This window comes from Varroa jacobsoni, unplaced genomic scaffold, assembly GCF_002532875.2.
Source record: "Varroa jacobsoni isolate VJ856 unplaced genomic scaffold, vjacob_1.0 scaffold_1218, whole genome shotgun sequence".
Taxonomy (NCBI): domain Eukaryota; kingdom Metazoa; phylum Arthropoda; class Arachnida; order Mesostigmata; family Varroidae; genus Varroa; species Varroa jacobsoni.
This window is the reverse complement of record NW_019214120.1, coordinates 157,938-173,295: the sequence shown is the minus strand read 5'-3', so window position 1 is coordinate 173,295 and position 15,358 is coordinate 157,938. Positions and strand designations below refer to the sequence as shown.

The following is a 15,358-nucleotide window of genomic DNA, read 5'->3' as shown; positions in this document are numbered from 1 at the left end:
CAATGGGTCATGGGGCCCAGCTGGACTATGATCCAGCAGCCGAGATCTCCTCTTAAAACTGTGGAGTAAATTTCAACATATTAGGGAAGTCCCATGGTTTTGGTTAACCTCTGTAAACGGCCGTGCGAATTAAGGCCAAGTGGCTGCAGCCTGATATAGTCGATATCATCAAATTCATTTTGAATGAGCTTAGCTGTTATGACTGGCGCAATCGGTAATAGTAGAAAATTGTATGAGCAGTATCGGTCCTGCCATTAGGATTTGCATGAACCTATCGTTTCGATCTACTGTACTTTAATAATAAAGAATAATAGTGAATATGATGGTTGCATTGAAGCAAATGATAAAGCGTTGGCATTATCACAAATAACACCATTACTCTTGATGACAAGGCTGTGAAGCTGAAGTTAGTCACGCACTCGTTTGCCTAGATAACCGCACGAATTATATGTACAATGAAACTTCACGACAAACGATAGTGCGTAATGTTGTATAAGCAAATTTATACCGAAACAAACGATTTTTCAAGAACAGGCCTGCAATAAATTGAAGGCATACGTTATCATATCATAGTTTGCATAAAATCCCCTGCCTAGAGAATGCCTGTTACCATGTATACAACTAAAATCTGGTATATTGGTCCATTTCTTAACCAAATCTCTTCTAATATGCTTCTCTTTCTAATGATTTTACAAGCAAACGACTTTTCAGCACCGACACCCCTAATGACAGTGGCAGTAAGAACAACAAATAACTTCAAAAAATCTCAGGTAAACAGGCTCCACCAACTGAAACACTTCAACTTACCTAGTTAGTTTCAAGGGTAGCTGTCGGTCCCAATAGTATTGTGTTCGAACAGCGGGGTTAATAGAGTAAGCGATTAAAGTTTTTGTTTTTAACTTAGTCGTAATGTATTTCTAAAAAATAGTTTTTAGTAATTATTATTGGGGGAAATCAACGACATATGTATTGAAGAGGCACCGTGCAAATGCTGTAAAAAACGCTGTTTTTATAGCGTTTGCACGTTACATATATCTGCGACGTGTGCGTGTAATGCAAAAAAATACTATTCCTAAATAAACGAAATTATTAATTAAGATAAACAAATGCCTCAATTTGCTTAGGTTAGGCTATATATAAGACATCTATGTTGATTATTACCACCTGATAACTCTCAAAAAAATTAACAAGTTTCCTATCGAACCCATTTTATACTCTTCACCGTCTCAGGGAGATGTGGCAGAGCCTTAACTTGTTTGCCTCATCCAGTTACTCAAAATCTAATGAAGCCATGTGCTAAATAGCAAATAAACATGCATAACATTAATGCTTATGGGCGATTCACGCTAGGGGTTCAGATTTAGCATCGGGGTCCTTCCAATCATGGACTACTTATAATAGGCCATGTCGTCGCTCACAGTTGAAACTGCGCTAATGTACTGGCACAGCAAAGCAACATCGGACAGCCTATGGTTACAAGTAGTCGACGACTGGATACGTATCTTATATCAGGCAAAGAAAATCTATCCTGTGATATCATTTTTTCCAATACGATGTGCGCAACCAATTTCTTCCGAATGCTGCGGAAGTCAGCACGTTTTTTTACCTTCATATAGCTTCCCTTCACTGCGCGATAAACATGTAGGTGTTCCACATACGCTTTACATGCTAAATAGCAGCGCGGCGATCTAGTTTAAAAGGCATCTAATATATTGTAAATTATGGCCCCTGTGTCAAGCCAACGAGAGCGCATAACATGGCCAGTGACAACATAATTTGCTCTGTCAAAATTAAAAATCCAAGAATAGTAAGTCTCTCTCTATTGCGAATTTCAAGCTTCGTTTGTACACGATCAGACGAACCCATGGAGACAGAAACGATAGGTTTAGCAGTTTTGAAACTGCAGATTTACTAATCTGAACAATGACTACTTCTACCCTAAGAACCTAAGCACCATGAGCCAAGAAAATATGCACTCAATCTATCGGTTCGTGTTCCACCAAAAACGAGTCCTCTTTTCATTGCCAAAAGCGCAGGGCGACTGACGCGAAGACACCAATGTTTTCCACCTCGCGGCATTATCCCAAAGACATCGTTTCATCCGTTCATCCGACTAGGGTTCCGTGTCCCCAAGAGGCAAGTCTACACCTCTGGCACTTTCTGAATGGTGGAGATATCACTGTGCCGAACTCACTATCGAAAAAACCCATGCTACCCCAGTGCAAGTATACAGTATGCCCACTTGACTCGAGTGATTTTCGTTAATGGAGTCTGCTCCTCGGGAGACTGTTAACGTCAACGCATCAACAGTTAGCAGAAACATTTACTATGGTTGACAAGCTGAACTAGGATAAGCTGGATTAATCACGACAGGATCGATGATGGAAAACAAGTCGATTTAAGCAAAACCTCTTAAACATATATTTAATCACATCAGTTAGAAAATTATGGAATACTGACGCCGCGCAGGCACACCATTGATTTTGGCCTAATATTCCACAAATCAAGAAAAGAGCCTGCAATACACGTACGGCATGAATAAGATTTAGTAGATTACTAAGATTTAGTAGATTGTACTATAAATTCGAAGAGAGGATGCGTCTTGATTGAAACAGAATAAAAATGAATTTTCTTATTATATTAGGTTCCATCAAATCTAATTTTATTTATGAATACCGCTGGTTTACACTTTCAGTTTTGCCCGGTACACTTTTCCAAACTCCGACGCAAAAACTGCCTCATTTCTAGTGATGGGATGAATTGCAGCGTCCACGACGTGCCAAGACGTTACGGAAATATGAACAGCGCTGCACACAGCTGAGAATGTAAAGATTTCGCATATTTACATTTCTATTCGTTTCCATCATTTAGCGAACTTAATAGAACCACCTATCCCGAGATAGCACACCTTTCCTTATAGCGTGTCTAGGTAAAACAGGGTTTTAGGTTATCGCCTGTTCTGTCGAACGTCTTTCCCAAATTGTGACCGTAGCACGATTTATCTATTACATTGATTACAGATCATAGAACATAGAAATTAGAAGAAAATAGATCTCTTCTAATCAGAACCCGTTCAGCACGTTTTCCATTAACAGGTTGCATCCAGGATACACACCTACTGATGCCTGAAGAGCTTAACAGTAGCAATACGAAACATCTATCTGATGTGTAAAGCAACCGCCAAGATACCTCGTTACACCCCGTCGCATTGTGGGGGGTAATATGAAAAGGCATTTAATTGGCTAAACTGTATAAACGCCACGTTGGTCTCTGGTATCGAGGGCCAGAGGGGCTAAAATTAGTCTAAATATCAACAGTACCAGCAAACAAGTAATTAATTAATTTAATAAAAACTGGTAGACTTCGCTAACGCAATGACATACGTTATACATCAATCTCTTTCGCTAACGAGAGCTCTTTATGACAAAACCCAGGATCGATAAAAACGAATCTCTCATTAACTTCGCTGTTCGCCGTCGACACCGATAGGCTTTTTGGAGAATGCCTGGACGCGGGAGTTTGGTTCATTATTAAGGTGTCAAACAGGCGTGAAAGGAAAACGTGCAAGACCAATATCTTTAACAGCTCTTTGCTGGCTGTATTGAGCAGGTAATTTATATAAGGGAGCTACCTCCGCAGATGTATTATATGTGTATATGCTCATTTTTTTCTTCCGCGCTACTACGCCATATATATATATATATACATGTATATATTTAACAAGAAAGGTGCCAGAAAGGGAAGAATACTAACATGTAACCCAGATTCTGTCAAGCGTGCTCTGGCCTTTGGAACTTTGGCTAAGATTAACGTAAATTATTGGTAAAGCAAAAAGTCAACCAATGCTTCGCTAGGGACTCACTTTCAAGTTCGAAACGGCTCTTGCTTAGCATTTGTGCAGTACACGATACTCGTTCATGCAGCCATGTTTACCAATTTCCTAAAATAACCTACACAATTACGGCGTTCACTTAAATAACATGTCCTGTCGGCCCGAGTGGGCGTATGTTATGAGCTCGTAACTGAATATCGCAATTGATAATAGCACAACCTGGCTGAATAATCGAACCTTATAATTCGGCATCACTTCGATGAATTTTACCGGTCCGGTGGATCCGGTACGAACTACTGGGGTGACCGAAAACTGGTCCACAAACCAGTTTAATGGTTGATAATATTATAACAAATGCATCAGGTTGGCTAATTAGACACGTTTAAAGGTTGTTGTTGTGGATCGAGGGGCACAGGTGCGAGTTACGCCTAAGTAAAACATGCTAATTAGCTGTCCATTGCCCACCTGCACAGAACTTCTCATAATTAACATCTTGGAAAACTAAAACCGTTTAGTCAATTTATCAAAAATTATGATATTAACAAGGCACATTGACAATCTCTATTTTGAAAGAGGAGTCTTAGATGCACATAGAATTAGTTTTGTTCTTTCACGTGATTCTCGTCTCAATCTAATTGAAGTCGAAAAGTATGTTCCTGAAAGAACTGCAGCAGTGGCTAAATCGTGGCGGTAAGAGGTACTATTACTTTGTACTTATTCACTTCGTGTTTGCTAATCAATATCAATTGGGTAGGTCCAGAGATGGACTAGTCCTGGAAATATCTTACACTCATACTCGCGTTGTGATCTTTCCTTCGTCCTCTATCGATTAATATCTTCTGGACAAGGACAAAACCATCTGGACAAGAAATATAAATGATGTAATACACCTGCTCGCCGTCGCAGCTGAAGAGAGGAGTTACATGGACGCTTCATGGCAATTATATCTAATCTTATTGTATATTTAACACTCGTTCGTCGAACCGTTGCGCTAACTTGAATCCCACCTTCTATCTATGTTGTGTCTATATATATATATATATATATATATATATATATAGTTGCCTTTGTTTAAGGTTCTATGAAATAGAAGACAATTGATTAACACCAATAATTCCGTGACAGGCCTTCAACTTTTAATCGAAGCGTTCCAGTAGAGTCAAATCACTTAGCTACGACCTTGAAGCGCAACTTCGTTTACATTTTGAGCTACTTTTCTGATTTACGGTAGATAATCCGGTAGGAAAAGCTTCCTCTTGTGTATAAAAACAAAAGGAATTAATATTGCTTATCTCACTTATTTTAGCCTTACATGGTGAGTCGCATGGCTTTTTTGTTCTATAGCATTGCTGAGCTGCCCAGGAACGCGGTGAACAGAACAGATATCGACCCAATTTACTAATAGCTAGAAAATTCTACTTACCGATGGCTTTCTCGGTCCATCAGAACGGTCGGTCAGAACGAAATCTTATTTTATAGCTAAATTGTGTCGAACACCTGGTAAACGCGTCAGTGACTTGCTAGCTTTCGTGTTTGATCTAGTTTCTTCCATTCACCTAGTTCACGAAAATGATAAAATTGGCAACGTCCGATCGCTCAAAATTTGTACCAACGGTCCCTGTTGTGAATCTCTTAAAATGCAACTTGTTATGCACGCACAGCTAATGGAAGCCGGGTGACCAATGCGCCAACTCGTATCAGCTGTCTAATACAGTACGCCAATGCGCGGTCGGCCTAAATTTTCATATTGACAAAATTTGCCCCCTTCTGGCTAGCGAGAATGAAGATCGCCGCTCAGAGGGTACTTCCCCACTCGCGCAGCCCCTTCCTCTCTACTTTGAACGCGCTACCATAGCAATCCAGCAACACAGAAAATGGCCTACTCTTTGCTGTACTAATGGGACAGGTGGCTCCACCTGGAGGATGCACCGCTCTAAGGAACATAATTCGGTATTTTGTCTTCCCATTTTAACCTGTAGCTGACAAACTAGACGATAAAGGAAGCAGTATGGCAACTTCTTTACGCAAAACTCACTGTTGGGTAGTCTAATACACATCAGAATAAATTTTAACGTATCGAAGAGAAAAAAGGTGTACATAGGAACCTTCTACGAATAGATTGAACAAACTTTCTCATGTAATACCAAGACAAATATAATCATCTCCAAATAAAATGCAGAAATTATGGCTCGGGATCTGCCTGCCTGTTATGGTAAAGTAAAAGCTAACATAGAGCTTTTTTTCTATTAACCCATGCGATAACGCGAAGAGGTCGGAACGCTAAACGTTACATTTGAAAAGTTACCCATAATTAGCAGCTTAGGTTCGATGCCACTTTTCAGTGCTGTGTACTTAGCCCCTGAATTGATTGGCGTAATAATAACAACTTTTTAAGAAAAAGGATAACCCCATCTTATTTACGAGCAAAATATCCCTTAACGAATAGATATAACTGATTGGGTCGTGCATACGTCCAACAATAGTAAAGAACTTCGCTGTATCTGGTAACTTACGAACCCAGCGTTATTTGGAACAGAACGAAATGTACGGCAACTAATAAAGGAAGTTCTCACTAATAGCTAATGGACGGTTAAAAAGCTCAGATGTCACAAGTAGCTGACTGAATAGACGTGTGAATATTACACAGTTCGCCGAGCGTCCAGGCCTGATTCTAGTACATTCAGTCTGCACTGACCGACATATTTTTGCTACTTAGATTTTACACTATATGCGAATGTAAAGGTCTGTGAAGAATAATAAGGCCTTGGTTATTTTGACATCGGTAGTTTCGTCTGGCTGGGTGGTGCACAGTCTAACCTGATTCAATGTTGTATTCGCTTTGTTATGAAAGAAACTTATCTAGACTAGCAACGTATAGATGCCCTGTCATTGCTATAGACTGGATCTTTGAAAATGGCTTTTTGGTAATGCACTAATGTATGCTGAAATTTGTTGCATTTATGGCTACGAGTGATCATGGTGGATTCGATACCGGGAGAGTTTCCGTGATGATAGGCACTGATGAGATCCGTTATCTTGTTACTAGCTCAGCAGATGTTGAATAAGCCTGTACGGGCGGGGTGGATTGTAATCATTGCCCGAATGGTCATCCTGGACACGGCTAGACGGACGGTTACGCTCCTGAACTATGAGGTTACATCTGTGTGGGGGCATTAGCCCTCAACACTGTGATTGTGTGTGTATGATCACTTCGTTGTCGATCTCAAACGGTGCGCTGTCGCGTGTACAATGTACCGAATATGCAAGAAACAAACAATAGTGATTGAATTTGCTTAGCTATGACATATCCGCATGTGAGTAAAAACGCAGTCTTTTTTAATTCTGTAAAGTAGCATGTTGAATATGTCCGTTGAAAATTTTTTCCAGCGTTTCCATCTACGCAGAAACTACCGGGACTACAGGACTGTACCCATTACGTGCGGGGGCATCCAAACGCTGTGCTGTTTGTTGATTTTACACTCATCTAGATGCTAGATACGAGAATATAACAAACCCTTATATCATGAATTGAGGCAGTGATTTCTTTACGCCACTATTAGAGCCACAACAATTCTTAGAAAGCAAAAATTCAGCTATACCCTTATAATTAGGTAAATAGAGTCGCTTCATTTCAATGTTCTATATTTCCAGCAAACAGGCCTATGAGTTTAGCGTTTCAGAGGTGCCAGGACAGTGTGTGACTACTAACATTATGCTAACCAGCACATCAATTAAACTATAATTCCTTGGGGTTTGTAAAGTTAAAAAAAACCTTCTAACTTAACGAAAACAATTGCGTTTAGTATTTCTGCCTTTCGTCGGAACCGGTCATTCAATGCTACGTAACAGATTAATAAATGGTAAATCATAATTTTTTGTATATAATACATGCTAGGAAATACACTCGAAGCCTTTGATTGAATCAAAACAGCTTGAAAAATAACCGTAAACGCATACAATACCAATAATACAAAAATGATGTTAGAAAATAGACTTCGTATCTTATTTGTTTTGTACTATATCGAGTAGTCATTTTAGGGTAATTTCACAGGGTTAGAGTCAGAAAAATTCAAGATTATTTTTACCGTTCTGTATACTGGAGGCCTAACAGAAGGTACCCGTGTAGCACCGGGTCGAAGTCACCTGCATACATGTTATACCAGCTTAAATTGTACTCACATCTGACAAGTCGTGTTCCATTCATATTTGAAGATGTATGCTAGAAATTTATCGGGAGTAGTCGTCCGGTGAATTTTACTAAATAACATCGGCCTAGGTCGCAGCAACGCGTAGGCTGTTGTTGCTGAATTAAACGCGGTACTACTTTTCATATAATTATTATATTTGTATCGGTAATAGTTAGAGATACTGATGTTATTCTACCCTGGGGCGAGACTCCGTGCGATGTCCGGTAACCCGGTAATGACTTTAACCTACCTGCTTCCTGAAAATCATCACCTAACAAAACAAAAGGTTCTTAAGTATAGGTGAGTAGGTAGGACGCCTCCTTCATTACTGTTTCTATTATTTGCCCATGTGTGTACACTTATAAGGTTTACATTAAGGCCACGCAATAATCCGATTTCAATACAGACTATTGCGGCGTGACGATAGTGAAAATAACTGAAAATTAAGCAACGCCCCAATTAAAGGCATCGCCAAGTGGCTAACGGTGCTTTCTGACTAACCTGTATGCACTGGCAAGTATAATTCTTTACCATGAAACTAAATAATCCTGCTAACTGTCTATCGTTGCCATTTCCTTTACAAAAGGGCAGTGGATATCGCGAATGACGATGGATCGGATCCCATTGTAGGGTTGAAGCAGATTGAACCCCAACGCGGAAATGTGGCAAAGGCGTTTGTGCCATACAACACCTCCTTCGAGCTGAATCATGTGAGCTATACGCTTGCTATATTGTTACCTTCAAGGCATAGAGAAATGTTGAATACTCGTACCTTATAACCAAATTTTACTTTACGTTTAATGGCGCAATACTCTACAAACGACCAGTAGGCTAGTCCTCCAGACTAATATGTCAAAAAAGGACTACTTAATTTTATTACGCTATCGCAATATGCAGGTGATTATCAAGGACACACAATTTCGTCACAGAAATTTTGTTTAGTTGTGATCCCAAAGATGCAGGAAGTGGTATTTGCCGGGCGAATTAATAAACGTTTAGATTCGATGAAAAACTGCAATTGAGCTAGTAGCATAAGATTTAGATTTGTCGGGTTGATGTTTTTTCTGGATAAACATCACTTGTGCGCTTCATGTTTTGCCCAAACTGTGTAGTTTGCTTAACTGTCTTTTTTCTGGCTTGTTTTTATTTCGGGTTCGTCCTATTCGATGCTCAATTTTCCTCTCTCTTGAAGAAGACGCAATCCCATAACGTATTTACGTCTTTCCATATACGATAATAAAGCTTAGTTCGTTCGTTATAGTCCAATCGGCTTGAATATTACCGCTGCATGTAAGCGTAAATGAGCACGCTCATGTCTTAACGCACCGAACTTGTATGAATAGAAATTGTATTAATTTCTATATCCGCCTTGTTATATGACGTAATTGAATGAAGTGACCTTATTAGAGCTTCACGCTATTCATTGATTTACTAAACGCGCGTGATGTCGACTGTCAGTCTGAGTGCGTTCTGTATTCGACTTCAACGACGGAGGAGACTGCGATCTTGAGGGTACCGTCTGCAGCATTGACATGATCCACGACGAGCTTCGTCAACAAGTCTGCAATAATGCTTGTATTAGCTAGAGGCACATGATGTCATTTTTCATCACCAGTCATTCGGTGCTTTGCTCAGCTTTAATTTTTTTTCTCACATTAAACGACTGTAAAAACAACAGTTTGTGGAACGAGCTAGTATGCGGGACGGGAACCAGTAGAATTTTCATTTGTCGGTAGAACAGGCTTTACACAGGTGTTTATCCTTTAACTATGAGGATCTAGCCACTTTGTAATGAATAATAAGTGGTTGTCTTCCATGATCGTTTCCGCAACGTATGTTGTTTGTTCTCCAATATTTATATATTCCATAAAATCTTTGAAGGCGCTAGTGAAGATCACGTTACTGCTTGTAGTCATGAATCCTCTTCTAGCGTTTCTCAGCACTGTTTATTCAGTCACGACGCGTGCAATCATTATTCCTTATTTTTGCGAGCACAAAACACATCTGACCCAGCAGATTTTTCTTATTCTATGAAACTAACTGATTCCCGCGCCGAGCTGGTTCATAGCAATTCAAACGGTTACATTTTTCGGGAGCTGTCTGCCGTATTTGTAAATAGTCCAAATGTAAATAGTACGTGCACTATGCGACATAGCTTGCGTACACCTAGTATAGACTTAGTGAAACCAAAAATCCGTACTTTAGGCGGAGCGTAATTATGACGGCGAAGGTTGCTGTATCGGATCTTCTGATCAACGAACAAACAGCTTTACCTCAATCCGGCTTCACCGCATCGTCGTCGCTACATGACCGTTGAGAATCTCAAGGACTATCACTAATCGGGATAGCATGAATGTTATGTTTGCCGAATGGACCAATTCGTATCTCATCGGATTGGTCACATTTTCGTAGGACAGTGAGAATGCTATGGAAGTCCAAGGTCTGTATGGAGAACACAATACAGGCATGCAGTGCACGTCTCGCCTTCGCCTGTTCAGTACTGATGCTTTTTTTGCTTTTAGAATAATGGTACAGCTGAGGGTCGAAAGAGATCGATCTCGAAGTTAATGGATTGTGTGTACATTGAACGACATTGATAATAGATACATCGACTGACCATGACAGCTGCTTGGCTAACAAGAAACCCTTTGGCAAAATTAAGTTAACCAAAAATATTACAATTTTAGGCTGTGTGGTGATGGAGCCTCGGGAGTATGGCACTCCAGGCCATTCTGCTACCCTGATGCATGACGTAGGAGCTTATCAGCGTCTTGTTTCGAGGCTAGAAAAGAAAAAAAAAATTATAAATATATGGCTGATTGAACGTGTGTCCTTAGCTCACAGTTCAAATTAGGCCTCTCTTAACGTACTACAGGTGTTCATTTTATGAACCAAAGCGTATGGTAGCAATACGATTCGGGTACTTCGGCTGTGCTGTTACCATCACCCCGAAACTGTGCTATAAAAGTGGTATCAAGGACGGCGGAAAGCTGACGTTTGACAGCCTAAAATCTCACACTCTCCAACAAACAGCAGAAATCAAATAGACGATAAATGTAGACAAACAAAACGGCGTAGAAATTACAGTCAACTTATGAGAATAACTTAAGCCTGCTATCGTCTACGTCGAGTCATCGTGGTTCGTACAGGTCGGTCGTGTCTTGGGACTGTGGCACGGTATCTTGGAAGCTTCTGTTACGAATGGTCAGCCTCGTTGACGACAGGCGATCTCTGCTCGGACATTTCACCGACGCCCAGTCAGATGTCCTGCTCTAACGCCCGGCCACAATCCAACTGTGGTCGTCTGCAGATATTTCCACACGCGCCAATTTCGGACTACATGAGCTGCACATGTGGTGATTGTATGGACCGTTTTTCTCCGCAGCGAACCGCTCGTATGCACTGTTACATCAGTGGATTTCGATAATCAACGGGGCCATCGATCTTATGATGGGTAGAGCCATCGCACGGGTCCGCTTCCATCGTCGCCCGAAGCCAAACATGAATGATAGTATCATTCTGATTGCTATTCTTATTTTATGTACCTAACGTATTCTATTTAACAGAACGGCAGATGCCGTGTCAAGATAAAATAACCAAGAAAACGTTTTTGCAAACTGTAGTTTGTTGAGTGTTCAGCACGATAATTTACTTCTATTTGCATAATGTTCGTTGGCTAACAGGTAATTCCAATAACCTCTGTGCCATTTCATTGGGCCCACGTTGCAGATTCTACAATGAAGTGGCGTGTCGATAATGGACAAAGGTCAGCGCTGCTGATATATCTACAGATGGGTTTGTTGTGCCTCTCTGGAAGACCGAGGCAAGCGTACAGGGTAATGAAAGTGACAAAGATATAATCTTCTTCGTAAAGAAACGCGTTATTGCAGCTGACAAAAGGATGCGGGAGGTAAGATTGCCACCAAATGCAAACACATTCATGATAGTACACCGTATCACAATCGACTTTTTATTATGGACAAAATCGAGGTAGACTAATAGGTGTAAAGTATATCTTGAGATGTAAAAAGAGACCTTTTGGTTCTCGTAAGATATAACTTACATAGAAGACAAGCCATTATTAGTTATCTTCATTCAAGATAATATGATATGATCAGATACAGGGTCTGTGAGTGAGTTTCTGATTTTGATCGATGTTTGTCCACTCGAAACACAAGAACAAATTTTATGACGTAACAGGTTGTGACTCGCGTAGTACGGCATCCGTTGATCGTTTAAGGAACGCTGGCCAAAGGATTATCTAGACGCCACCGGTCCAAGGAACAACGACCGTTATTGTAGAGGGACTGTGCCGAAATGAAAGACGGCGATCGGTTTCCATGATCGGTAGTTTTGGCAGGTAACCGCTAATAAATACCCTGTTTATCCTGTCAAGGATGAGTAAGTGCTGCGTTTACTTCATTTACGGTTACAGTATGAACTAAATAGAGTGCTAATTCCTTCATATCTGAGTACCATTGGGGTGTGCAAACAACTCTGATCAAGGGGTGAGTTGAGCGATGGATCGCAACTTGATAGACAATGATTAGATCTTCGAGTTGATTATTCGTTTGAACTAAACCGGGCTACGCTTGGCAAGCATCTTTAACTAACTTTATTTGAGGCGACAAGGCCTCTGGAGACAATGATCGAAATGTTCACTTTATTAGATTATTAATTAAATTTATGATATTTTATTTTTAAATGTTACATTTGTTGGGTTATATCATATTGACGATAAACGTTATTAAATGTAACCTGATTTGCCAACTTACTTACGCCTTAGAATATCGGAGATTGGGATCTGGATCTGGGGAACAAATACTAATAAATATATATGTAAAAAAAAATACCTCTCTATTGATATATGGCAACGATGGTAATATACGAAATAGTGCACAGATAATAACTCATTACAGTTGTAATTGTCTTCTCCTTTGGGTAGTAACACACGTATCCGCAACGTATTTCATTCAGTCGTGGTTACGTAGTGCGTGTTGATGGTACGGGTTGCCTAGCTAAATAAAAATCGTCAGGGTGAGCAACTGTGCACAGAAGAGTAACTTATCCTAAAAACAAATCTTGTAAGAATTTGTCATAAACGTAATCTTGCTATTCGTTCATTGACAGTTAATTTTCATAAGATCATTCAGCTTATCTCATCTAATAACGATATTCGGTGACAAAATAAAAAAGCGGGACCGAAAGGTCAGGATCCCCGTCATTAGGTAAGTTTCAATTGGCTGACGAATTTCGTTGTTCGAAGCAGTGACAGCATTAACTTTCGGTATAACTGCACAATTTCTGACAGCGCAAAGTGGTGAATGCTAAGGCACGACCAACGTGCTGAAAAATGCGTGAACCTAGCTCGTACGTTCATTAAATCTTGAGTGAGCGTAAAGTGATACTTCCTACAATTGACAGCCACTAGCAACTGATCAAGCCGTATCGCGAGATGCTTGAGTTCTCGCTTTGAGGACTTCTGCAAAAAAAAAAAAAGAGGTTTCCAACTCTGTTTTCAGAACTACATGGTGTCGTATCCGCAGATGTTACACCGATGCGGCCCTCGCCATTCCTCGAACTTTTCATATGTTTGAGTTGCCAACGAGCAGGATCTCATTTCTCTGTTTGTTCTTCCAATCGCATTTTCTCTGCCTCGCGTACCATCCTTGACTGCTTATCACCAAGGGCCTTGTTGCACATATGTCACATTGATAAATCCGGGCAGCATTACTATGAATAAAGCGTTGCGTCTGGGGCCCTAAAGCTACCTTTTCGGTCATTAGATAGCATCTTATTAAAGGCTTTTCAGACACGGAACGCGCTGCTCCGCGCGTTCATATCTAGCGACCACTAAGCTGGTATGCAGAGCGTCTTTCACAAAACTGATATTTTTTACGTTGCTCCTGACGACTAGGAATTACCATCTAAAGCATCGCAGGTCGTTAAACAAGCATCAGAACGCATAGCTGGAAAAGCAGGTCAGTACTTGCGTTCTAAACGGCGATTGAATAACGAACGGATGCTCGACTCGTCGCGAATATCTGGCCAGACATCATGGTCCTATCTAGGATCCTATAATTTAGGTTGAGCATGACTTAACAGAACCATTCAATAAGGCTAGCCGAGATGTTCGAACGAAGAACAGATACCTAACCTAACCTAACCTTCGCAAACATAACATACTTCACTATGAGTTTCACTATGAAAAGCTTTCAGAGCATCTGGAACACCACGAATTCACAGAAGCTGTATAAGGTGGTAGGTGGAATCTTTTTTTGGTAAGTACATTCGGCCTTGAACAACGAAGGAGGAAATCTATTTGGGCAATTTTACGAGCCTTGCAAATTAAATTAAAAGTGATAGCATCGCACAGTTAAAACTAGCATTTACGACAACGGTCATGCATTGTTGTCGTATCGAAATCGTTTGAGTCTTTGCGCACGGTAACTACGTCAGCGGATTCCAAGCACCGAAACGCTGTGCAGGTGCTGCATTTCATGGCTACCTGGAAGACAGCTTCCTCAAGGCAGAACACTGCATAGTAAATAAAAAGTGGGGTATAACGGAACCGTTACAACACTATTACTTCGAAAAATAAAGCTCGCTGAAATCAGCGACACTGTCGGAAGTCAGTGAATCAATCAATGAGACAGTTCCTCGAATTTGCGGGAAAAACATTAGAGGCGTAATGGTAATAGTAGAGAGGGGTGATGCAGTAATCGTTTGGCAGTAACCTCAAATGCATATTTTCTTTCTTTGTTCCTGACACGGCTCTGTTAGAAGCCATTGGACATCACTCGTTTGTGTTGTACTTCACACGGAGCAAATAACACACCCACACACACCTCTAGTGGCATTATTGCCGTATACCCCCGATTCATCGCTTGACGCGCTGCTATTTTAGCTCGTAGCTATTTAACTCTTTCTAACGACATCTGTATGTCTGGTCCCCCTCTAACGAGGGACCAGACATACAGTTTTCTTCGTTGCTTTTGAGGAAGAGGAGTTGTCGCGAATAGAACAAAGCTAGGTAGGACGTTCTGAAATAGCGCCAGCATCAGCGCTCGGCTTATTTCAGTTTATTCGATATATAGCGGTAAGGCGAGACGAACAATTTAACTCTAAGTAGTCTCCGTTACCGTAAACAGCGAGCGATTTTTGTTTCATTCGAACCAGTGGACGTTACAAGCAATTGTTAAGGCAAAGGACTGTAATGTTTGGCATCGCCGGCACCAAGATCGAACCTCTGGCGTATGTTTCTCGATTAGTTTAGAAAATGTTTACTAGACGGAACTCGCTTCAGCCGCCCTTGTCCCGTCTAGTAAAGACAGTACGT

The 15,358-nt window shown here is 40.7% G+C and overlaps 1 long non-coding RNA gene across 1 annotated transcript; it reads left to right on the top strand.

The window, feature by feature from the left end:
• The first annotated feature begins 3,493 nt into the window (after positions 1-3,493).
• On the top strand, positions 3,494-12,390 carry LOC147752493 (uncharacterized). The gene is made up of 4 exons (XR_015313943.1): positions 3,494-3,609; positions 8,611-8,729; positions 11,749-11,929; positions 12,220-12,390. It is a non-coding gene; the product is annotated as an uncharacterized LOC147752493 (long non-coding RNA).
• The last annotated feature ends 2,968 nt before the right edge of the window (positions 12,391-15,358 follow it).